Raw genomic sequence first — 24,038 nt, forward strand, 5'->3', positions numbered from 1 at the left:
GTTTTCTGTTATTCTTGTTTTTCCTGGCTATTGGCTGTATCCAGTGTTATATCAGGGTGACAGGCACAGGCCACAAGCCTTCGATAGCTCAGCTGGTAGAGCGGAGGACTGTAGAGGTCACACAGATATCCTTAGGTCGCTGGTTCAATTCCGGCTCGAAGGAGGTTTTTACAATTCTAGTAACTGAGCACAACTATATCATTATATGCGGAGTCTCTACAATCTGCAGCCAGGAATGAGATTAATATGTAATTATTCTTTTGTTCCTTAAAGGGGCTCTATCAGCAAAATCCTGCTGCTAGAGCCCCACATATGTGTGAATAGGCTTTAAAAAGGCTATTCAGGCACCGTAAATGTTATATTAAACTACCCCCCCCCCCCTTCCCGTTTTAAAGTAAAACCCTAAAGAGAATGTGATCTACTTACGGATCGTGCACGCTGGGCGGGCATTCAGGGTGCGCCGTCTTCTTCATCCACGCCTCTTCTTCCTCCAATGTCCTCCGGTCCCGTCCTCCTCCGGCGCTCGCGAACTGACACTGATATAAAAAAAAAAGGCCTGGGTGCATGTGCAGTAGCATGCGGCTGCTACTACGGCTACTGCGCAGGCGCCCAGGCCATTTTTTTTTTATCAGTGTCAGTTTGCGAGCGCCGGAGGAGGACGGGACCGGAGGACATCGGAGGAAGAAGAGGTGTGGATGAAGAAGACGGCGCACCCTGAATGCCCGCCCAGCGTGCACGATCCATAAGTAGATCACATTCTTTTTAGGGTTTTACTTTAATATAACATTTACGGTGCCTGAATAGCCTTTTTGTTGATAGAGCCCCTTTAAGAAGACTCCGCCCCTCCCCCATTCCCTTCCTATCTTTATGAGGTGGAGCTTGTATTAGGGTAATTACGGCTCCTCACTTACCACAGGACAGAAAGCAGGTAAAGGGAGGAGGGGCCGAAACCACAGAAAGGGGCGACTGCTTATACCCTCAGAGACTGTGAGATAAACCCCGGAGAGGAGACCCCGCAGATGAGGGAGAATGGGGAGAGCTGCAACTTTTTGTTTAGTTTTTAATTTGTTGTCTTCCTAGATATTTCCCATTCTTATTTCAGCCATTTGTGCCTTTGGCTCAAAGAAACGCAGAAGAGTCCTGAAGACTGTGACCGGCCTGAGGCAGAGACTTGGATGGATTTGTAGATGTGTCAGATGTGCAGGAAACCTCAGGACGTGATTATCGGATCAATCGTCTGGATGGTCGGAGGTTTCGGGCTGAGCAGTGACTGCGGCGTCCTCGCTGTTATTTGCTCCTCTCCCACTTATGGTTGGATTCAGGATAGTGATCCCGGTGAGATGTGACCAGAAAATATTGAGTAGAATTTGCTATTTCTTTTAGTCTAATCTCAAAATGTAGATCAGAATTTTTTTTTCCTATGGAAAGCATAAAATAACTCCTGCGTTGGCCGGGAATCGAACCCGGGTCAACTGCTTGGAAGGCAGCTATGCTCTCCACTATACCACCAACGCTTCATGTCTAGATGGTTTCCCTGATGTTTTCTGGAGATGACCTTTAACCCCAGGAGAGGCGCACACAGGAATTTCGCACCTTCAGAGAACTTTCTAGCTGCCCTCACGAGCTGTAGTCAGAGTTGGACCAAAACCTGTCACTTGCGTCTCCTTATCCAGGAACGTGTCCCTGCACTGCAGGAGTTTATGACCTCAAGGTAAATTTGTAATCTTCTGGATATGATGAGTTCTTCTGTGACATGCCGAGATTTTAGTAGGATAGCCCCTTCCTTTATACACCATGCGATTGTGAGGAAGGATCGAATTTACTATTTACTAAGACTCGAAGGTGATCGGGGACCGTCCAGCGTAAGGCGATGGCTTTCCTGGCTAAGAATAGGAAGAATCTATACGAGAATGGAGCGGCCAGAGCTCGTCCTCTAAGACACCAAATAAGCAGATTTCAGGGGTGAGGGGAACAGGAGCAGCTAATACATCAGATACTAGACCCATCACCTCCATCCAAAATCCTTCAACAACCAGACAGTCCCAAATCATGTGCCAGAAATCAGAGTAGACCCCAGGGTGCTGCCGGAGCCCCATCTTATGTAAACGGGCAGGGGTCAAATAGCTTTGGTGCAAGATACATATTTGAATTAGATTATTATTTGTGGATGGGGAGATATATATATATATAGGGCTGATTCCTGAAGGTCTGAATAAGCGTCATCGGTGAGAGTAGGAATATGGGTACGGCTCCTCAGCAAGGCAGGGGCGGCTGAACCGGATACCTTGACCTGTACAAGATGGGCAAATAAACCTGAAGTGAGACCCTGTGGGCCCTTAATACACCAATAAGAGGGTGGGCAGATATACATGCATCCAGGGCCGCCGATAGGCCAGTATTACTGCTACTGGCGTCAGGGGCCCAGCCAAATTTAAAAGGACGCAGAGGACGCAGATCTGAGTTGAACACATACGCGGCTGAAGGACGCAGAGGACGCAGATCTGAGTTGAACACATACGCGGCTGAAGCGAGGAGCTGACACAGGTCAGCTCCTCGCTTCGCCACTGCACGCCTCTCTCGCTGACACATATGTGGCTGAAACGAGGAGCTGACCTGTGTCAGCTCCTCGCTTCACCGCCTCTCTCGCTGACACATGTCTACAACTGTGCGCCAGTAAGAGAGAGAGGCGCGCAGAGAGCAGCGGGGGAGCGAAGGAGAAGGTAAGTGTAATGTGGAACGTGAAACTGGGGGCAGATGAAGGAGAGGACGGCATGACACTGGGGGCAGAGATGGAGGGACATGAATCTGGGGGCAGATGAAGGAGAGGACGGCATGACACTGGGGGCAGAGATGGAGGGACATGAATCTGGGGGCAGATGAAGGAGGGGACATGAATCTGGGGGCAGAAATGGAGGGTACATAGATCTGGGGGCAGAGATGGAGAGGACATGAATCTGGGGGCAGAGATGGAGGGGACATGAATCTGGGGGCAGAGATGGAGGGGACATGAATCTGGGGGCAGAGATGGAGGGACATGAATCTGGGGGCAGAGATGGAGGGGACATTAATCTGGGGCAGAGATGGGGGGACATGAATCTGGGGGCAGAAATGGAGGGGACATGAATCTGGGGGCAGAGATGGAGGGACATGAATCTGGGGGCAGAGATGGAGGGACATGAATCTGGGGGCAGTGATGGAGGGGACATGAATCTGGGGGCAGAGATGGAGGACACATTAATATGGGGGCAGAGATGGAGGGGACATTAATCTGGGGGCAGAGATGGGGGGACATTAATCTGGGGGCAGAGATGGAGGGGACATTAATCTGGGGGCAGAGATGGAGGGGACATTAATCTGGGGCAGAGATGGGGGGACATGAATCTGGGGCAGAGATGGGGGGACATGAATCTGGGGGCAGAAATGGAGGGGACATGAATCTGGGGGCAGAGATGGGGGGACATGAATCTGGGGGCAGAGATGGAGGGGACATGAATCTGGGGGCAGATGAAGGGTGTATATGAAGCTGGAGGAGAGACGGAGAGGGGACATATAATTTACGGGTGACTGTAGAAGGATTATACAGTGTGTGGGCACATGGAAAATTAATGAGTGGGCGCAGGCAACATAACAGTGGGTGGGGCTAAATTTCCTGAGGCGCGCGAAGCGCGCCGCACATTTGATCCCTCTTTTGGTTCTTCAAAAGTTGAGAGGGGGCAATGGAAAGATGTTAGAAGGTGGACGGGGGGTATTGTTGGGACATCGGGTGTGCGGCACTGCGGAGAGGGAACTGGGGCAATAATATATAATATATAAGTTTGTAGCTGGAGAATAATAATGATGTAGGCGGCTATGTTACTAGCATAGCAGCCTGTTTGGGGGTGGGACTTTCACTTTAAAGGAGTGTTCACATTGCGTTTTTGGCCTCCTTTGCCGGGATACTTTGGTCACCAGTCACAATCAGCTCCCCACTTATCCCTGCACGGAGAACTGCAGGCCCCCCTTTTTTTTAATGGCCAGTTCTTCGTGCAGGGATAAGTTGACAGCTGATTCTGACTGGTTACCAACGTATCCCGGCAAGGGAGGCCAAAAACACAATGTGAATAAGCCCTGAGGATTTATTAGGAGGCTCTTATAGATGGTGTTGGCTCTCTATAGGCGCTGTCACACGGAGCAGATTGTACCTGCAAATAGAATCTGATTAAGCCTTGTAATGCTGCTAAACAAAGGGAAATGTAATACAGAATTGGTATGTCGCAAAATAAAGTAGTTTTAAAATGGCGGGGGAGGGGGGGGGGCCCAGACACTTAGGCTGTATGGGGCCCCAAAATTCCTGATGGCGGCCCTGAATGCATCTGTGTAGACAGGACAGGCCTGATTTGGAGAAACCCTAAAAAATTGTGTACGGGAATATTATAGGCCTCTACACGCTTAGCCTGTCGCCAAACCTGTACTGCCAGGTTATGGAGGAGAAGCAGCTTACCTCCGAACAGATGGGGGCGCTCTAACACCGGCCACAAACTGGTTATAATTAAATGATATGCTAGGTGAACCTCTGGGCTGGGACGAGAGCCCGGGACAACAACCAGGACCGGAGATATCGTAGTTGACCGGGGGGGGGGGGGTGTGTGTGTGACAGCAGGATCAGACAGAAATACAAGGGGGTCGTCCACATATTAAGCCACTCTTTCCTCCCGGGTTCGTATGGTCACATCTTTATACAGCGGATCTGTCTGGAGAATAACAGCTGGAGGAACCAAAGGCAGTGTGAATAGTAAAGGGGGCAAGGGGCAATCCAAACGCGGCCTCCTCTTCTTACATCTCTATCTACACCTGCGGCCCCGTACACGGATTCTCACACTCTCTGGTCTGTCTACTAAACCTTCACATGTTATAGGTAAATATTAACTATTACATTACTGGAATGTTTCCTCAGACCCAGAATCCCTGCCCCGCTGATCATGTGATCGCCATGTACAGGATCGGGGTAATCTCAGGGCTGGATATTCTCCTCAGATCTGAGGTCTGAGTCTATAGATGGCTCTGCCTGAGTGACCCGGCTGGCACCTCCTCTCTGGCCCAACCCCTTGTCCCCATTATACTTACCTTCCTTTCCAGGTCCAGACATGTGACATCATCAGCAACCAATACCCCCTCTTTGGACGTGTGCTGGGGGGGGTTACACGTCTGTGTTGGAGAATCCAGCAGAAACCACCGAAAATCAGCAGCGAGTACAGGCCTACAGAATGGACTTTTTTCTCCACCATTTTCAGTTTTGAATTGTCAGAGACCTGGTGGCCGCCATTATAGTCACTGAGGTCGCCGGTCTCCATGTGTAACCGCTGTAGTGTAGTGATCTCTGACATTTGTATAAATATAAAAAAAAAAAAAAAAAAAAAAAAAAGCAGAGGATGGTTTCGATCTATCGACCTCTGGGTTATGGGCCCAGCACGCTTCCGCTGCGCCACTCTGCTGCCATTGATTGCTGGCTGAGGAGAAGTTCTAACTTTTCTCTGAGCGCCATCAAGTCGATAACAGGGAGGCGCACTCTGTCTTGCCGTCCATGGAGGAGTTTAGCAGCCAAGCCATTTGTTGGTGATTAGGGGCCCACAGCTTTTTTTTGCTTTTCTTTTTCCATTTTGCTCTTCGGAAGGTCATCTGAGAGAGATGCCCTTAACATGATGGACCATTCCCTTAACCCGGCCAGACATGGCGTCTCTGTGGCGCAATCGGTTAGCGCGTTTGGCTGTTAACTGAAAGATTGGTGGTGTGAGCCCACCCAGGGACGGGTGCCAAGAACTGACCTGTAGTTGACTTTGACCTAATAATGTTCTGTATACCGCCAAACAGAGGAAGTACAGTATATGAGCAGAGGGGGATCAAGTGGTTGTAGGTTCTATTTTATTTATCTTAAATTTGATTTATAACATAAGATAGTCCTTTAATAGTCCCACAATGGGGAAATTTCAGTGATACAGTTTCATAGATGGTACAGTAGTATATAACAAGAGAGAAACACATACAAGCTCATGGCAGAGAAATCCTAGGAATCATAGCAACTAAAACGAAAGAAACACAGACACACTGCAGGATCATTTAGTTCTCTGTGTGAAGTGATGTTGATAATACAGCCCGACTGTGGTTGGAGGACACGAGGAGGAGTCACAGCATGTAGATATAACAGCCAGAAACGTTTTTGCAGAGGTGGGGGACATATGCAGCTATCATGATAACATGTGGTAGTTCTTGGTAGTTAGTGAGATCTCCTGCTCACAGCTGATAGTTCGGTATCTTGCATCAGTGATATTGTCCATTAACCACCAAAAAAAAATGCCCCAAATGTCCTTCATCACAAGCCCTTCTCCTCCTCTTCCTCCTCCTCCTCCTCTTCCTTTCTTCTTACCACTGTGTTCTACTGCCCAGAGAGGTCTGAAGCCATCCAGGTAGACAGGGTGCTGCTCTCTTACCAAGCTTCCATAAACACATGGGTAGGTGGGTGATGGTTCCCAGGCTGTAACAGAGTCCCATGTGTCCACAGTAATAGAAAGAAACACCAGTCAGCTGTAGCATCTTCACACATCAGCAATAGACTCCAAAAATCATCTCCTTGAAAAGAAGAAGCCCACACTTCCATGTAGGTTTCTCCTCCATGCCACATGGTGTCCATGCTGTCCTTAGCTTCTGGGGGGGGGATGGGGATGGTAACAGGCACATGTGCACACACAGGAAACCAGCTGAACCAGGTCTTGAGTCCATGCTTTACAATAGAAACAAAATACTCCACAGGATCTTCCATTCGATTTATAGTTGCTAATTCATAGTGCTAGTTTGCTTGGTTACAGGATTCTTGAAGATACAGAGAAAAAGAGTGAAAAAGGAAAGATAAAGGTTGCTCCCAGCTTGGAGCACTGCATCAGGCAGGCAGCCAGCCACTCAGGGGGGAAAGGGAAATTTTCAATATATAAAACAGTAACAAACAAAAGGAAAATCCACAAAGTTCCGAACATTAAAGTATTGCATACAAGGTCAATGCAACGAAACGCAAACTGGGTGTGAAGACACCACACAAATAATCAAATAAAGTAAGATCAGAAAATCGGTTATACACAGGAAGGTTAGATAACAGGAACCGCGGTAAAACATAGGTAAGAAAGGAAGACAGAAGCTCGGGGAAAGGAAGAAGCGGGAAACACCAAGGGGGAGGGAGACGGGAGAAAAGGAGAATAAAACAGGACAACAACAAAAAGGAACAAGAAAACCAAACATAAGAACAAGAACAGTATCCCTGGGTACAACACCAAAAATATATGGAGTACAGCAAATATAGAATACGAAGCCACCTGGAATCCCGGGGCAGTTAACAAATTTAACAAGTTTAAGGGGTCCCCACGGGGTCAACCTGAGATTGCAAGGAAGAAGAGGCCTTACCAGCTTCCATATACGAGATCCAAAGGGACCACTGGGTGCGAAATTTGGAGTAGGTATGGTTCTTGTTGGCCAACATACGTTCCAGATTACATGCTAAATCAACATGATGGATTAACTCAGCTACAGGCAATCAAAGAGCGGACTTCCACTGACGGGCGATCATAGCCCGAGCCGCTTGCACAACCTGCGACCCCAAGGGGAAGCTACCAGAATCCAAAAAGCGTAAGGCAAGACTAGGGGCGGGACGTATGTCAGGACCAACTAAAGTGGACATGAACTGAAACACAGCCGTCCAAAAGGCTAAAATTGGAGGACACTCCCACCACAAATGCTGGAAAGAACCTACTTGCCCGTGGTTGCAGGTTCTAGTCCTCCAATGGAACTGTAATAATAGTGTCACATTCCTGAAAAATATAGAAATTATAAGAAGTAAAAAAAAAACAACAACCTTTCTCATGTCAGAAATACACAAAGTTATAAAATATAAAAACAATCATATTAGGTATCGCTGACAGTGAAAACTATCAAAAAACAATGTTATTTATATTCAATGACATCAAAATTGGAATGGTCAAATTAATATCTTCGAATCCCTGCGGCTCCCCCTCCCCCCACCCAAAAAAGGTGACTAAAGGTTGTAGCAAATAGTTCTAATAACAACCAGAACCCCTGTGTGAGCGGCTCCGGGAGTCAGAAGACCTCATGTATATACAGATACAAAGCGTTGGTGGTATAGTGGTGAGCATAGCTGCCTTCCAAGCAGTTGACCCGGATTCGATTCCCGGCCAACGCAGAAGATGTTTTATGCTTTCCATAAGAAAAGAAATTCTGACCTACAATTGAGATTAGACTAAAAGAAAAAACAAATTCTACTCAATATTTTCTGGTCACATCTCACCGGGATCACTATCCTGAATCCAACCATAAGTGGGAGAGAAGCAAATAACAGCGAGGACGCCGCAGTCACTGCTCAGCCCGAAACCTCCGACCATCCAGACGATTGATCCGATAATCACGTCCTGAGGTTTCCTGCACATCTGACACATCTACAAATCCATCCAAGTCTCTGCCTCAGGCCGGTCACAGTCTTCAGGACTCTTCTGCGTTTCCTTGAGCCAAAGACACAAATGGCTGAAACAAGAATGGGAAATATCTAGGAAGTTCTTACACTTCTCCCTTCTGCAAGAAAAAAACAACAACAAACTAAATGGAAAGTTGCAGCTCTCCCCATTCTCCCTGATCTGCGGGGTCTCCTCTCCGGGTTTATCTCACAGTCTCTGAGGGTATAAGCAGTCGCCCCTTTCTGTGGTTTCGGCCCCTCCTCCCTTTACCTGCTTTCTGTCCTGTGGTAAGTGAGGAGCCGTAATTACCCTAATACAAGCTCCACCTCATAAAGATAGGAAGGGAATGGGGGAGGGGCGGAGTCTTCTGTAGGAATAAAAGAATAATTACATATTAATCTCATTCCTGGCTGCAGATTGTAGAGACTCTGCATATAATGATATAGTTGTGCTCAGTTACTAGGATTGTAAAAATCTCCTTCGAGCCGGAATTGAAGCAGCGACCTAAGGATATCTGTGTGACCTGTACAGTCCTCCGCTCTACCAGCTGAGCTATCGAAGGCTTGTGGCCTGTGCCTGTCACCCTGATATAACACTGGATACAGCCAATAGCCAGGAAAATAACACAAAACCTTTTTTAGTCATTCAGAATTTATTTTCTTTTTGCAAAAAAAAAAAAAATTGTCATTAGGTTTGGGGGAAATTATTTAAAGAAAACATAAACACTTCTAAACTGGAACGCTAACTGCTAGACCATATGGGAGAGATAGTGATCTAGTCCAGAATGGGCCTCAGGACCCACCATTGTATTCAGCTCTGTACGGACTGAGGATGTAGACAGAGGTGATAGCAGAACATGTCACCCAGTGCTGGGACGGCGGGAGGGTGCCCAAAATGTAAGGGGACGTTCACACAATGGAAAATGAGGATTTGCTGACTTCCTGCAGCAGACCGCCGGTACAGAGCAGTTTTCTGCCACTGAGTCAGTCTAAACAGCGGCGAGTCTCGGGCCGTGGACTTCAGGAGAAGATTGAGCAGGACAGCAGGTGCCCGGTGCTGGGGCCGCAATACAAAAAGGTTCCCCCAGCACTGCAAGACTAAGAGCGTCACTGCAAATACCCGCTGTATATAAGGAGACAGGAATATGGCGTCTGCTGTAGTGTAGGGGCCGTCTAATAGCAGTCGTCTTATCACCAGCAGATGGGCTGAAATACAGTTTTATCCAATGTATAAACCAAGAACATAACATATAACATAACTATATACTGTGTAGGAGTCAGTAGCCCCTTCCAAACTTTTCTGTGAAATTGCCTTAAACAGTGTTGTTTTGCTGCCACCTACTGGTGTGAGAGATAATAGCCTGGGACTGTACTAATGTGAGAGACAATATTCTCCCTGGTTCTAGCTGCTTAATGGTGCAGTTCAAAAGAAGTGAGGTGGAGCAGGAAGCTCCGTAAACGCCACGTGTAAAAAAAACGCTCCAAAATATGCGCGTAAATTTTTTACACGTGTAAAATTACACTCCAAAATACACTCCATTTTACTCTGTGTGAACTTACCCTTAGAGGCCATTGCTGGTTTAGGGCACAGTAGAAGGCCTGAAGCCCTGCAGAGACTGACAGGAGAAAGCAGCGGTGTTGCTGAGATTGTTCTAGAGACTAAAGCCCGGTTCAGAGACTTTCTTTGGACGGCTGAAGCTCAACCAAAAGTGGATTGCTGTGTGTGTTACAGAGTGAGCCTTAGGCTGCCATCACTGTGTCCGGACCTTCACCCAAGACAGAGTCTGCAGAGTTCCTGGGCCCAGGCCTGCACCGAGGGAGCACCGCAGAGAGCTCAGAGACTGTATACACCCGGTACTGTACAATTATACACATATGGCCGGTTTATATTGCGTGTTATTCTCATACTGTTATATAGAACTTATCTGTTTCCCTTGTTATTTCATTCCCATTTCCCACAAGTAAACCCTGTTATATACCAGCGAGTGTGCGTCTGTCTCCTAGGTGCGGATCCTCGTTACCTGCTGGCCCGGACTTATATACTGTGTGTGCAGGCTGCTGTATACTACTCTAGGCCAGCGCAGGGCGGGGAAAGTGTAGAGAGGAAAGAAAAGGGAACAGAGAAGAATCTCACAGGACGGGGCAGAGACTTCAGAAACCTCCGAGGTTATGACATTTTATTCCCCAAGTAAGAGGCGGCCGGAGATATCGTCCTCTGCTGTCTATTCCCCGACCAGAAACACAAATCCTAATTCACAGGAGACTTTTACTGAATTGTAATGTTGGAGACTGTAAAAAAAAAAAAAAAATCTTAGCAGAGGATGGTTTCGATCCATCGACCTCTGGGTTATGGGCCCAGCACGCTTCCGCTGCGCCACTCTGCTGCCATTGATTGCTGGCTGAGGAGAAGTTCTAACTTTTCTCTGAGCGCCATCAAGTCGATAACAGGGAGGCGCACTCTGTCTTGCCGTCCATGGAGGAGTTTAGCAGCCAAGCCATTTGTTGGTGATTAGGGGCCCACAGCTTTTTTTTGTTTTTCTTTTTCCATTTTGCTGTTCGGAAGGTCATCTGAGAGAGATGCCCTTAAAATGATGGACCTTTCCCTTAACACTGCTGGACATGCCGTCTCTGTGGCGCAATCGGTTAGCGCGGCTGTTAACCGAAAGGTTGGTGGTTCGAGCCCACCCAGGGACGTTCCCAGCCTTTTCTTTGATCTGCATCTCACACATTTAACCCCTTCCAGCCCAGCACCCTGCACCCCGCTCCGCAGCAGTGACATCACAGGAGTCTCGGGGGTTGCCGTGTATAACTGGAGAATAATAAAAGTCTTCAGGTGCCAAGAACTGACCTGTAGTTGTCTTTCACCTAATAATGTTCTGTATACTGCAAAACAGAGGAAGTACAGTATATGGGCAGAGGGGGATCAAGTGGTTGCAGGTTCTAGTCCCCAATGGAACAGTAAAAATAGTGTCATATTCCTGAATAATATAGAAATGATAAAAAGTTTTTTAAAAAAAACAACTAATTCTCTCATGTCACAATATATATAAAAAATAAAACAAGCATATTAGGTATCACTCTGCATATTAGCCAATACTATTAAAGTGATTCTACCATTAAAACCTCTATTTTTGTGGATAAGACGTCGGAATAGTCTTTATAAAGTCTATTCGTCTCTTACCTCTAGATGTGATCTCCGCCACGCCATTCCTCAGAAATACCGTTTTTTACCGGTATGCAAATTAGTTCTCTCACTGCGATGGGGGCGGGCCCACTGCTGCTCGAGAACACGATCCTGCGACACCTCTATCTTCGGCTGGATCTTCCCCTTCTCTGTCGTCTTCCTCCTGCGTCACCTCTGGCACATGCGCAGTTGGCTCTGCCAGTGAGACACTAGTAGAGCCGACTGTGCAGGGCAGCCATTTTTGGGAGGCCGCTCTTTCTCTTGAAGTTCAATGCAGGAGCGGCCTCCCAAAAATAGCTGCCAGCCAGCATTTGCACTCGGCTCTGCTGGTGTCTCACTGGCAGAGCCAACTGCGCAGGTGTCGGAGGTGATGCAGGAGGAAGACGACAGAGAAGGGGAAGATCCAGCCGAAGATAGAGGTGTCGCAGGATCGTGTTCTCGAGCAGCAGTGGAGACGCCCCCATCGCAGTGAGAGAACTAATTTGCATACCAATAAAAACCAGTATTTCTAAGGGACGGCCAAGTCTTCATAAGGAACAAAAAAAATAATTACATATTAATCACATTCCTGGCTGCAGATTGTAGAGACTCTGCATATAATGATATAGTTGTGCTCATTTACTAGGATTGTAAAAATCTCCTTCGAGCCGGAATTGAACCAGCGACCTAAGGATATCTGTGTGACCTCTACAGTCCTCCGCTCTACCAGCTGAGCTATCGAAGGCTTGTGGCCTGTGCTTGTCACCCTGATATAACACTGGATAGAGACAATAGCCAGGAAAAAAAAAACAATAATAACACAGAACGTTTTTTTTGTCATTAATACATTTTTTTCTTTTCACAAAACTACAAAAAAAATTAATTTTGGGAGAAATAATTTAAACAAAACAGAGTCACTTCCCATACCGGGAGTCGAACCCGGGCCGCCTGGGTGAAAACCAGGAATCCTAACCGCTAGACCATATGGGAGAGATAGGGATCTGGTCCAGTAAGGGCGTCAGGACCCGTCAGATCTCAGCACCACCAGGACCATCTGCTATTGGCTCGGCCTCTGTTCTGTGTATTCTTAGGGTCTTCTCCAACATGACCATCAACATGTCATTGGGAGCCTAGAGCTCGCCATACCCGTTGGTGGCATAGTGGGGAGCGTCGCTTCCTTCCAAGCAGTTGATCCGGGTCAAATCTCAGCTACAACAGCAGTATAACTTTTTTTCCTGTGACTCTGACATCTTTACCGTATGAGCACTGCTTCGTAAAAAACATCATCAAAAGCGGCGGGTCTCAGAAGACGTCATCACATGTCCTTCCATGTAGTAGAAGTGAGGAGACACCAGCAGTCCTTCACTTATCCGGAGACTTTTCTTTTGTCCAAGAATATCCAAGAGTACCTGAGCTATATCTACTGCCTAAGGAGCCTGAAGACGTGGGTGACCCCAGGATGACCTCTTGTCATGGGGTCACTTCTGTTTCGTATCCTGGACAGTTTATATAGAGAGTTTCTTGCCATAGATTGGGAAAGGTCTTAAAGACATCGGGGACTTTCTGAGTCTCTGGATATTGGAGATGTTACTTCTTTTTGTTCCGGTGACATCAGGAGTCATTCTGCTAATATTCCTTACAAGATCGCCATCAATAACCTGAGGAATAAGTTGTGCGAGGTTGGCGACATATCCAATGACAAAGTTACGTGTTTTTGATGAGTACCTGCGCTATCTCTACTTAAAGGAGAAGAAGTCAGATGTGAGGTGTGAATAGAGGTGACATAATACTGTTAGTAATGCCGGGGCCACTGAGGACCCCATGGAGGCTCCGGGTAACAGGAGGGGGATTTCCTACCAAACCTAAAGGATTTTTTGATCTTTCGCAAGAAACTGCCCCAGGATGTGACAGAACTGCCCCCATGAGAAGAGGTCGCCCAATGGCAGATGGTCCTGGTAGTGCTGAGATGTGATTGGTCTCAGAGCCGTGTTAGGATTTCTTCTCTCTCATATGGTCTAGCGGTTAAGTTTCCTGGTTTTCACCCAGGCGGCCCGGGTTCGACTCCCGGTATGGGAAGTGATTCTGTTTTGTTTAAATTCCTTCTCTCAAAACAATTAACTTTTTTTTTCTTTTTTTTTTTTTTTTTTTTTTGAGGAAAGAGAAATTTAATTATCGCTAATGAGTAAAAAAAAGTTTTCTGTTATTCTTGTTTTTCCTGGCTATTGGCTGTATCCAGTGTTATATCAGGGTGACAGGCACAGGCCACAAGCCTTCGATAGCTCAGCTGGTAGAGCGGAGGACTGTAGAGGTCACACAGATATCCTTAGGTCGCTGGTTCAATTCCGGCTCGAAGGAGGTTTTTACAATTCTAGTAACTGAGCACAACTATATCATTATATGCGGAGTCTCTACAATCTGCAGCCAGGAATGAGATTAATATGTAATTATTCTTTTGTTCCTTAAAGGGGCTCTATCAGCAAAATCCTGCTGCTAGAGCCCCACATATGTGTGAATAGGCTTTAAAAAGGCTATTCAGGCACCGTAAATGTTATATTAAACTACCCCCCCCCCCTTCCCGTTTTAAAGTAAAACCCTAAAGAGAATGTGATCTACTTACGGATCGTGCACGCTGGGCGGGCATTCAGGGTGCGCCGTCTTCTTCATCCACGCCTCTTCTTCCTCCAATGTCCTCCGGTCCCGTCCTCCTCCGGCGCTCGCGAACTGACACTGATATAAAAAAAAAAGGCCTGGGTGCATGTGCAGTAGCATGCGGCTGCTACTACGGCTACTGCGCAGGCGCCCAGGCCATTTTTTTTTTATCAGTGTCAGTTTGCGAGCGCCGGAGGAGGACGGGACCGGAGGACATCGGAGGAAGAAGAGGCGTGGATGAAGAAGACGGCGCACCCTGAATGCCCGCCCAGCGTGCACGATCCATAAGTAGATCACATTCTTTTTAGGGTTTTACTTTAATATAACATTTACGGTGCCTGAATAGCCTTTTTGTTGATAGAGCCCCTTTAAGAAGACTCCGCCCCTCCCCCATTCCCTTCCTATCTTTATGAGGTGGAGCTTGTATTAGGGTAATTACGGCTCCTCACTTACCACAGGACAGAAAGCAGGTAAAGGGAGGAGGGGCCGAAACCACAGAAAGGGGCGACTGCTTATACCCTCAGAGACTGTGAGATAAACCCCGGAGAGGAGACCCCGCAGATGAGGGAGAATGGGGAGAGCTGCAACTTTTTGTTTAGTTTTTAATTTGTTGTCTTCCTAGATATTTCTCATTCTTATTTCAGCCATTTGTGCCTTTGGCTCAAAGAAACGCAGAAGAGTCCTGAAGACTGTGACCGGCCTGAGGCAGAGACTTGGATGGATTTGTAGATGTGTCAGATGTGCAGGAAACCTCAGGACGTGATTATCGGATCAATCGTCTGGATGGTCGGAGGTTTCGGGCTGAGCAGTGACTGCGGCGTCCTCGCTGGTATTTGCTCCTCTCCCACTTATGGTTGGATTCAGGATAGTGATCCCGGTGAGATGTGACCAGAAAATATTGAGTAGAATTTGCTATTTCTTTTAGTCTAATCTCAAAATGTAGATCAGAATTTTTTTTTCCTATGGAAAGCATAAAATAACTCCTGCGTTGGCCGGGAATCGAACCCGGGTCAACTGCTTGGAAGGCAGCTATGCTCTCCACTATACCACCAACGCTTCATGTCTAGATGGTTTCCCTGATGTTTTCTGGAGATGACCTTTAACCCCAGGAGAGGCGCACACAGGAATTTCGCACCTTCAGAGAACTTTCTAGCTGCCCTCACGAGCTGTAGTCAGAGTTGGACCAAAACCTGTCACTTGCGTCTCCTTATCCAGGAACGTGTCCCTGCACTGCAGGAGTTTATGACCTCAAGGTAAATTTGTAATCTTCTGGATATGATGAGTTCTTCTGTGACATGCCGAGATTTTAGTAGGATAGCCCCTTCCTTTATACACCATGCGATTGTGAGGAAGGATCGAATTTACTATTTACTAAGACTCGAAGGTGATCGGGGACCGTCCAGCGTAAGGCGATGGCTTTCCTGGCTAAGAATAGGAAGAATCTATACGAGAATGGAGCGGCCAGAGCTCGTCCTCTAAGACACCAAATAAGCAGATTTCAGGGGTGAGGGTGAAAGAGGACCAAGGGCTGGGCCCACAGGTTCAGCAGGTACACGATGCCACACAGACGCACACAGTGTTTTAATCCCCAGGACAAAGTTTACTGAATAAGTCACAGAATAGCGACCTGGGAAAACATGTAACACGGTATAAACAGAGAAGAAATACAAACTAATATGCAACAGAATATTGCAGCAAACTAACACTATACTCCTAGTTCCCACAGTTACTTAACAGGTACCAGATACAAGTCCTTTAAGAACACGGTTCTCCTGGATCGGTCCCTCGTTGGGGTGCACCCTAAGTATTGCGCAATACTATTTGTAATCCACAGTGAAATGGGGTCTTCACATAAAAGTACAGTTATATCCTATGCTCCAGCTCTCCACTTAACAGACAGGCCAATTTCCCAGATGATAAGGTGTCAGCGTAAGAGTCCCTTATATTTCACCACGTGGACGCGGCCAAGCCGTACTTACAAGTCCTTGAGGCCTTCCTCTCATGTGGTCTCCTTTACCTTCTGAGCTTCAGAGCTTTCCAGACTCAGTCCCAAAAGTAGCACCACAGACTCTGTGTCTCCAGACTCAGTCCACAGCCAGCATGGCAGTTCTTCCATCCAGCAGAGCACAGGCTGCCTTCCAGCATGTCAGGTCTCCACTGTCCCCTCAGCACATCACCTCCAGCCAGGACCCTTCTCTCCACAGAACTCTACTTCCTGTTTCCTGGTAATGGATGATGCAAAAGACTATCTCCAGTGCAAGGTATCAAAACTGCAATCCCAGCACACTGCCAGGCTTGTAGGAGTCCAAAATGTCCCAGTAATTATCTGTAATCAGAGTTTGCAACCTCGAACAATATTTACATTCTGAAGAATTAATTGCATTAATTCCCTATGGGCATTTATTAATTTGCTGCCACCTACTGACCAAAGTTAGTTCCTGACAGTTTACTACATCACACCCTTACATGCCACCCCACTAAAATGTTGGCGTCCCGACAACTCTACCAAATAAAATCATCAGCTGCATAGCGCTGAGGGGGGATACCTGCCGTGGAGCGCTCCGACCTGCGAATGCCTGGGTTTGGTGTCACTGGTGTAGGAACTGTATTCAACTCCTCTCGGGGTAGTACTGCAGTTTCTGGGGTATCATTTGTCACAGGACATTCAGGAGTAGGCACTTCATTCGTCTGTACAGGCGGCATAGTGACCAGCCACCACTCGGTGTCTCTTGAACGCACTGGGTCTGGACGTCTTTGCTCAACTTCTCCAGTATTTTCAAGCAAGGACCGTCCCTCAGAAAGACATGGTCTCAGCATGTTACGGTGTAACCTCCGAGTTGGCCCATCAGAGTTTTCTGCTTGGACATCATAGACTGGACCTTCTGAAAACACTTGTCGTTTCACAATGTAGGGCTGTGATTCCCAGCGGTGATCCAATTTGTTAGTGGGCCGCTTTTCACGAACCAGTACTCTTTCACCTGGTAACAATGGTACTGTTTGCACCGGTTGATGATCTCTAGGGACTTGCTTTTGCAATCTCTCATTGACCACCCGTTGGATGGTTCTCAGTTTGTCTCGGTGTTCCTGCACCCAAGAGTCAGCGGTTCTAGTTATCTCTTCAGAAGGTGGGTTGAGATTCATTTCCGTGATTTCCTGTCCAGGACGACCAAACAGCAGCATGTACGGGGTATAGCCAGTAGTGTTATGAACACGATTATTGTATGCCCAGAGCAGCTCGGGCAAATATTCAGGCCAGCGCCTTTTACGATCTGTTTCCAGAGTACGGAGCATCTGTAGAAGTGTTTTGTTGAACCTCTCACAGGCTCCATTGCCCTGCGGGTGGTACGGAGTTGTTCTTGACTTCTCCATCCCATACAGTCGACATAGCTCTTCCATCAGTTTCCCTTGAAAGCAAGCTCCTTGGTCAGAATGAATTCGTTTCGGGCATCCATACACCTGGATGAAGTGTCTGCACACTGCACGGGCGGCTGACTCTGCCGTCTGGTCACGGGTTGGTACTGCCACAGAGAACTTTGTGAAGTGATCCGTCATCACAAGGCAATACTGATGCCCACTCACTGATTGTCCGATTAAGATGTAGTCAATCATCAGAATTTCTAGTGGTGCGGATGTATGAATCACTTGAATGGGGGCCCGCTGCTCTGGAGGTTTCGCCAGCTCACAAACTCGGCATTTTTGGCACACTTCCCTGACAATTTGCTCCAGCCGGGGACAGTATACGAATCTCTGCACCCACCTGTACGTTTTCTCTGCTCCAAAGTGGGCACCCTTCTCATGTCCCTCAAGGGCTACTCTTCGGGCCAAGACACCTGGGATCACTATTTGCCACCTCTCTTCAAGATCTGTCGGCAGGAACACTCTCCGATACATGACCTCATTTTGAATTATTAGCCGGTCCCATTGTTGTAACAGTTTCCATCCGTCTGAAGACAAATGACTTCGCATGTCAAGATTAGGCCAGGTTTCCATTTTAACCCAGTATTTTATTTTCCGTAAGTCCGAATCATCATCCTGCACCTGTGCCCATTCTTCTTCAGTCTTCCCTAATAGCACCGTGCCACCAGTAGCCACCCCACTTGAGCTTGCCAAGGGTGACCGTCGGGGCACTCGACTGAGATCAGGTATTTCAGTTCCTTCATTTTCTTCATCGACCTCTCTGACTGGCACCTCCCAGGTGACTCTAGATAGTGCATCAGCATTGGTATTGTCTTTGCCAGCACGATATTTGATGGTATAGTTATACTTCGCTAGTCTAGCCATCCACCTCTGTTCTAGAGCACCAAGCTTTGCATTCTGCAGGTGGGCCAATGGATTATTGTCTGTTCGTACTAGTACATGGGCCCCGGTCAGGTACCCTGAGAATTTCTCGGTCATCGCCCAAACCAACGCCAACAACTCGAGCCTGAAGGAGCTGTAGTTATCCGGATTCCGCTCAGAGTCCCGTAGGGATCGACTAGCATATGCGATGACTCGTTCTTGGCCTTCCTGTTCTTGAGCTAACACTGCTCCTAATCCGTGCAGGCTTCCATCGGTATACAGGATGAATGGCCTGTCAAATTGAGCAAATGCCAGGATGGGAGCGCTAGTCAGGGCCTTCTTTAGTTCATCAAATGCTTGTTGCTGAGGCGGCCCCCATGAGATAGGGCGTGTCTTCGGACCCTGGGAAGTCCCTCTCAAGAGTTCATGTAGTGGACCAGCGATTTTCGCAAACCCTTTTATAAATCTTCGGTAGTAACCGGCCAGTCCCAAAAACGCTCTCACTTCCCGAAGTGTCTTGGGCTGAGGCCACTTGCTCACGGCCTCCACCTTACTATCTGCAGGACGAACTCCTTCAGCAGATACCTCATGTCCCAGATACTCTATGCTGGTTTGAAAGAGATGGCACTTTCTTGGTTTGATTTTAAGGCCATGAGCGCGGAGCCTACTGAGCACTTGCCGCAATCTCCTCAAATGTTCTTCAAATGTGGGTGCATGGACTATCACGTCATCCAGGTATATCAGTATCGACTCGAAGTTCAATTCACCCAGGCAGTGTTCCATCAGACGTTGGAAGGTACCCGGAGCATTCGTCAGCCCAAATGGCATTCTGTTGAATTCGTACAGCCCCATCGGTAGAATAAAGGCAGTTTTCTGCCTATCCTTTTCTGCAACAGGTACCTGCCAGTAGCCGCTTGCCAGATCTAGGGTTGAGAAATACTTGGCACGCTGCAAAGCCGTCAATGACTCTTCTATCCTTGGCAGAGGAAAGGCATCCTTTACTGTGGCTGCATTCAATTTTCGATAGTCCACACAGAACCTCAAGGACCCATCTTTTTTCCGCACCAAAACCACCGGCGCAGCCCATGGGCTTTGGCTTTCCTTCACTATCCCACTGTCTATCATCTGAGACAGCATGGTCTTCACCTCTTGGTAGAGAGTAGGTGGGATCTGCCGGTATCTTTCTCGTATTGGGGGAGTATCCCCAGTGGATATTTCGTGCTCAATGGCCGTTGTGCACCCAAAGTCTTCCTCACTCCGAGAGAAAGCAGATTGAAACTCCCACAGTACGGCTTCAATTCTTTCCATTTGATCAGAGGTGAATTGGCTTGCATCAATTTCCATTTGCTCCAAAATTCGCTGGCCATTCCACTCAGGTGTGGGCTTCTCTTCAAAATTCTGGTCCACTGCCAAAGTCCAAGCATCACCTTTCACTACCCGTAGGGCTAACTGTCTACCTGTGAGTGTCTCTGCTTGGAGCACATGCAATTCAGCCACTTTCTCTCCTGCATGAAATGTAACTTCATAATCATGTACGTTGATACACCGGACTAGCACTTGTCCATCTGCAACTGATACAATTGTTCTGGCGATCACTGGACTTCGGCTAGCTTCTGACAAGCCCAGGGGTTCAATTAGCACATCTATGCCATTCAGCTTCCGGTTTCCTCCAATCGGCATACGTATTATCTTCTCCTGACGTGGGGGTACGGTGCAAGTAGTCCCATATGGAGCATATACTGTTCCAATGGGTTTACCCACAGGGGTGCTTTTACAGATACCGCATGCTCTGATCAAGCGCTGGAATGCTCTCCGGGTGGGCTTATGGGAAGTTGCTTTCTTCCAATAACCAGGGCCCTCTTTTGAAAACATGACTTGATCTAGTTCTCGCAGGATATTCATTCCCAGTACGACTGGGGCTTCATCTCGAGCTGGCTTCTCCACCAGCACCACTCCCTTCTTGCCAACGTCTTGTCCGCATAGCTCTATTCTCATCCAAGCTACTCCGAACACAGGTATAGCAGTCTGGTTCACAGCCGTTAACTTAATCAAAGTGTCCTTCTCAGGTTTCATCAGATGGCCGAAGTTTCTCTCAAAGAATTTCAAAGGCATCGTGGTTACTTCTGATCCTGTGTCTATAAGACATCTCACCCATTGTCCTTCAATCAGCACTTCCAAGTAAGGGCTTTCGGCCACAAGGTCCCGAGGGTCTTCAGGGGCGTCCTGGCACTTTACTTCCCCCGCGGCATGCCCCGCTGCCACAGGGAGTTCCCGTTTAACGGAAGACATTCTGGGTTTGCGTGGTTCCTCGGGCATTGCCGGGCGATATGTCCTCTTTCTTGGCATATCCAACACTGGGGGCCCCTTGCCCTCGAATAACTTGCAGAACCCCAAGTCTGTCCAGGTGTAGGTGGATACGGACTGGGGTGATGCATGGTGAAGTTTCTTGTTCCCTCCTCCAGAGGAGCTTGACATGGTGCAGTAGCCATCAGAGCAGCACCCCTTTCCCAGTGTTCAGGCGGAACTGGGGCCTGTAACCGTTCCAACTGTCTCTGAATTTCTCCCACCGATGTGCTAAGTACCTTCACCAACTCTCGCAAATCTTCTTCATTGGAAGGAGTTCTCTGACTTGCTGCAGACTGCATTCTCACGTTGTACACTCCATACTCTTCTTCTTTATCTCGAGCCACTGCTTCTGCTTGTATCCTCTGAAACTGTAAAGTAGCATCCACCCGGATACGGTCCTTGAGCACCTGGCGCAGAGGAGGGCTTCGCAAACCGAGGATGAACTGATCCCGGAGGATTTCATCTCCATTTCCAAGGTCATTAGCACCCCTGGCCTCTCTCTTTCGTACATGTGACCAAATCTCCTGGAGGGCATTGGCAAATTGGGGGATGGTCTCATCTTCACGCTGGAAGCGAGTGAAGAAGCGGGATCTAAGGCTACCGGTACTGGATGTTTCTCCATAAATGGACTCGAGGATCGAGATTATAGATTCCAGTGTCTTCCTTTCTTCCTCAGGGCGCAGCATTACAGTGCGTCGGGCATCTCCTTCCAAGGCATTCAGCGCCACATCTGATTGCAGATCAGGAGCCAAATTATATAACCGGAGGGTGCTTTTAAGATGTGCAACCCAGTCTTCTAGTGGCCTATTCTGACCATCATATCGTACTAATTGACTCAAGATCGCCCCTGCAGGCAGACACATAATCGGAGCTGCTGCCATGGCAGGAGGGTTGACTGGGGCCTCAGGTGGAGCTTCCCCGGACTCTGAAGCGTTCTGCATGGCGATCAATGTACCCTGCTCGCAGCGCCAAATGAAAGAGGACCAAGGGCTGGGCCCACAGGTTCAGCAGGTACACGATGCCACACAGACGCACACAGTGTTTTAATCCCCAGGACAAAGTTTACTGAATAAGTCACAGAATAGCGACCTGGGAAAACATGTAACACGGTATAAACAGAGAAGAAATACAAACTAATATGCAACAGAATATTGCAGCAAACTAACACTATACTCCTAGTTCCCACAGTTACTTAACAGGTACCAGATACAAGTCCTTTAAGAACACGGTTCTCCTGGATCGGTCCCTCGTTGGGGTGCACCCTAAGTATTGCGCAATACTATTTGTAATCCACAGTGAAATGGGGTCTTCACATAAAAGTACAGTTATATCCTATGCTCCAGCTCTCCACTTAACAGACAGGCCAATTTCCCAGATGATAAGGTGTCAGCGTAAGAGTCCCTTATATTTCACCACGTGGACGCGGCCAAGCCGTACTTACAAGTCCTTGAGGCCTTCCTCTCATGTGGTCTCCTTTACCTTCTGAGCTTCAGAGCTTTCCAGACTCAGTCCCAAAAGTAGCACCACAGACTCTGTGTCTCCAGACTCAGTCCACAGCCAGCATGGCAGTTCTTCCATCCAGCAGAGCACAGGCTGCCTTCCAGCATGTCAGGTCTCCACTGTCCCCTCAGCACATCACCTCCAGCCAGGACCCTTCTCTCCACAGAACTCTACTTCCTGTTTCCTGGTAATGGATGATGCAAAAGACTATCTCCAGTGCAAGGTATCAAAACTGCAATCCCAGCACACTGCCAGGCTTGTAGGAGTCCAAAATGTCCCAGTAATTATCTGTAATCAGAGTTTGCAACCTCGAACAATATTTACATTCTGAAGAATTAATTGCATTAATTCCCTATGGGCATTTATTAATTTGCTGCCACCTACTGACCAAAGTTAGTTCCTGACAGTTTACTACATCACACCCTTACAAGGGGAACAGGAGCAGCTAATACATCAGATACTAGACCCATCACCTCCATCCAAAATCCTTCAACAACCAGACAGTCCCAAATCATGTGCCAGAAATCAGAGTAGACCCCAGGGTGCTGCCGGAGCCCCATCTTATGTAAACGGGCAGGGGTCAAATAGCTTTGGTGCAAGATACATATTTGAATTAGATTATTATTTGTGGATGGGGAGATATATATATATAGGGCTGATTCCTGAAGGTCTGAATAAGCGTCATTGGTGAGAGTAGGAATATGGGTACGGCTCCTCAGCAAGGCAGGGGCGGCTGAACCGGATACCTTGACCTGTACAAGATGGGCAAATAAACCTGAAGTGAGACCCTGTGGGCCCTTAATACACCAATAAGAGGGTGGGCAGATATACATGCATCCAGGGCCGCCGATAGGCCAGTATTACTGCTACTGGCGTCAGGGGCCCAGCCAAATTTAAAAGGACGCAGAGGACGCAGATCTGAGTTGAACACATACGCGGCTGAAGGACGCAGAGGACGCAGATCTGAGTTGAACACATACGCGGCTGAAGCGAGGAGCTGACACAGGTCAGCTCCTCGCTTCGCCACTGCACGCCTCTCTCGCTGACACATATGTGGCTGAAACGAGGAGCTGACCTGTGTCAGCTCCTCGCTTCACCGCCTCTCTCGCTGACACATGTCTACAACTGTGCGCCAGTAAGAGAGAGAGGCGCGCAGAGAGCAGCGGGGGAGCGAAGGAGAAGGTAAGTGTAATGTGGAACGTGAAACTGGGGGCAGATGAAGGAGAGGACGGCATGACACTGGGGGCAGAGATGGAGGGACATGTATCTGGGGGCAGATGAAGGAGAGGACGGCATGACACTGAGGGCAGAGATGGAGGGACATGAATCTGGGGGCAGATGAAGGAGGGGACATGAATCTGGGGGCAGAAATGGAGGGTACATAGATCTGGGGGCAGAGATGGAGAGGACATGAATCTGGGGGCAGAGATGGAGGGGACATGAATCTGGGGGCAGAGATGGAGGGGACATGAATCTGGGGGCAGAGATGGAGGGACATGAATCTGGGGGCAGAGATGGAGGGGACATTAATCTGGGGCAGAGATGGGGGGACATGAATCTGGGGGCAGAAATGGAGGGGACATGAATCTGGGGGCAGAGATGGAGGGACATGAATCT

The 24,038-nt window shown here is 48.0% G+C and overlaps 9 non-coding genes across 9 annotated transcripts; 4 read left to right on the forward strand and 5 right to left on the reverse strand.

Annotated features, from left to right (window-relative positions):
* Positions 1-77: 77 nt before the first annotated feature.
* Positions 78-163, forward strand: TRNAY-GUA (transfer RNA tyrosine (anticodon GUA)). The gene is given in 2 exon segments: positions 78-114; positions 128-163. It is a non-coding gene; the product is annotated as a tRNA-Tyr (tRNA).
* A 1,279-nt stretch (positions 164-1,442) lies between these two features.
* Positions 1,443-1,514, reverse strand: TRNAG-UCC (transfer RNA glycine (anticodon UCC)). Its single transcript has one exon. It is a non-coding gene; the product is annotated as a tRNA-Gly (tRNA).
* A 6,632-nt stretch (positions 1,515-8,146) lies between these two features.
* TRNAG-UCC (transfer RNA glycine (anticodon UCC)) lies at positions 8,147-8,218 on the forward strand. The gene has a single exon. It is a non-coding gene; the product is annotated as a tRNA-Gly (tRNA).
* Positions 8,219-8,962: 744 nt separating this feature from the next.
* Positions 8,963-9,048, reverse strand: TRNAY-GUA (transfer RNA tyrosine (anticodon GUA)). The gene is given in 2 exon segments: positions 8,963-8,998; positions 9,012-9,048. It is a non-coding gene; the product is annotated as a tRNA-Tyr (tRNA).
* Positions 9,049-12,307: 3,259 nt separating this feature from the next.
* On the reverse strand, positions 12,308-12,393 carry TRNAY-GUA (transfer RNA tyrosine (anticodon GUA)). The gene is given in 2 exon segments: positions 12,308-12,343; positions 12,357-12,393. It is a non-coding gene; the product is annotated as a tRNA-Tyr (tRNA).
* A 173-nt stretch (positions 12,394-12,566) lies between these two features.
* TRNAE-UUC (transfer RNA glutamic acid (anticodon UUC)) lies at positions 12,567-12,638 on the reverse strand. Its single transcript has one exon. It is a non-coding gene; the product is annotated as a tRNA-Glu (tRNA).
* A 1,014-nt stretch (positions 12,639-13,652) lies between these two features.
* Positions 13,653-13,724, forward strand: TRNAE-UUC (transfer RNA glutamic acid (anticodon UUC)). The gene has a single exon. It is a non-coding gene; the product is annotated as a tRNA-Glu (tRNA).
* Positions 13,725-13,917: 193 nt separating this feature from the next.
* On the forward strand, positions 13,918-14,003 carry TRNAY-GUA (transfer RNA tyrosine (anticodon GUA)). The gene is given in 2 exon segments: positions 13,918-13,954; positions 13,968-14,003. It is a non-coding gene; the product is annotated as a tRNA-Tyr (tRNA).
* A 1,278-nt stretch (positions 14,004-15,281) lies between these two features.
* Positions 15,282-15,353, reverse strand: TRNAG-UCC (transfer RNA glycine (anticodon UCC)). The gene has a single exon. It is a non-coding gene; the product is annotated as a tRNA-Gly (tRNA).
* Positions 15,354-24,038: the final 8,685 nt, after the last annotated feature.

This window comes from Leptodactylus fuscus, unplaced genomic scaffold (genome assembly GCF_031893055.1).
Source record: "Leptodactylus fuscus isolate aLepFus1 unplaced genomic scaffold, aLepFus1.hap2 HAP2_SCAFFOLD_131, whole genome shotgun sequence".
Classification (NCBI taxonomy): domain Eukaryota; kingdom Metazoa; phylum Chordata; class Amphibia; order Anura; family Leptodactylidae; genus Leptodactylus; species Leptodactylus fuscus.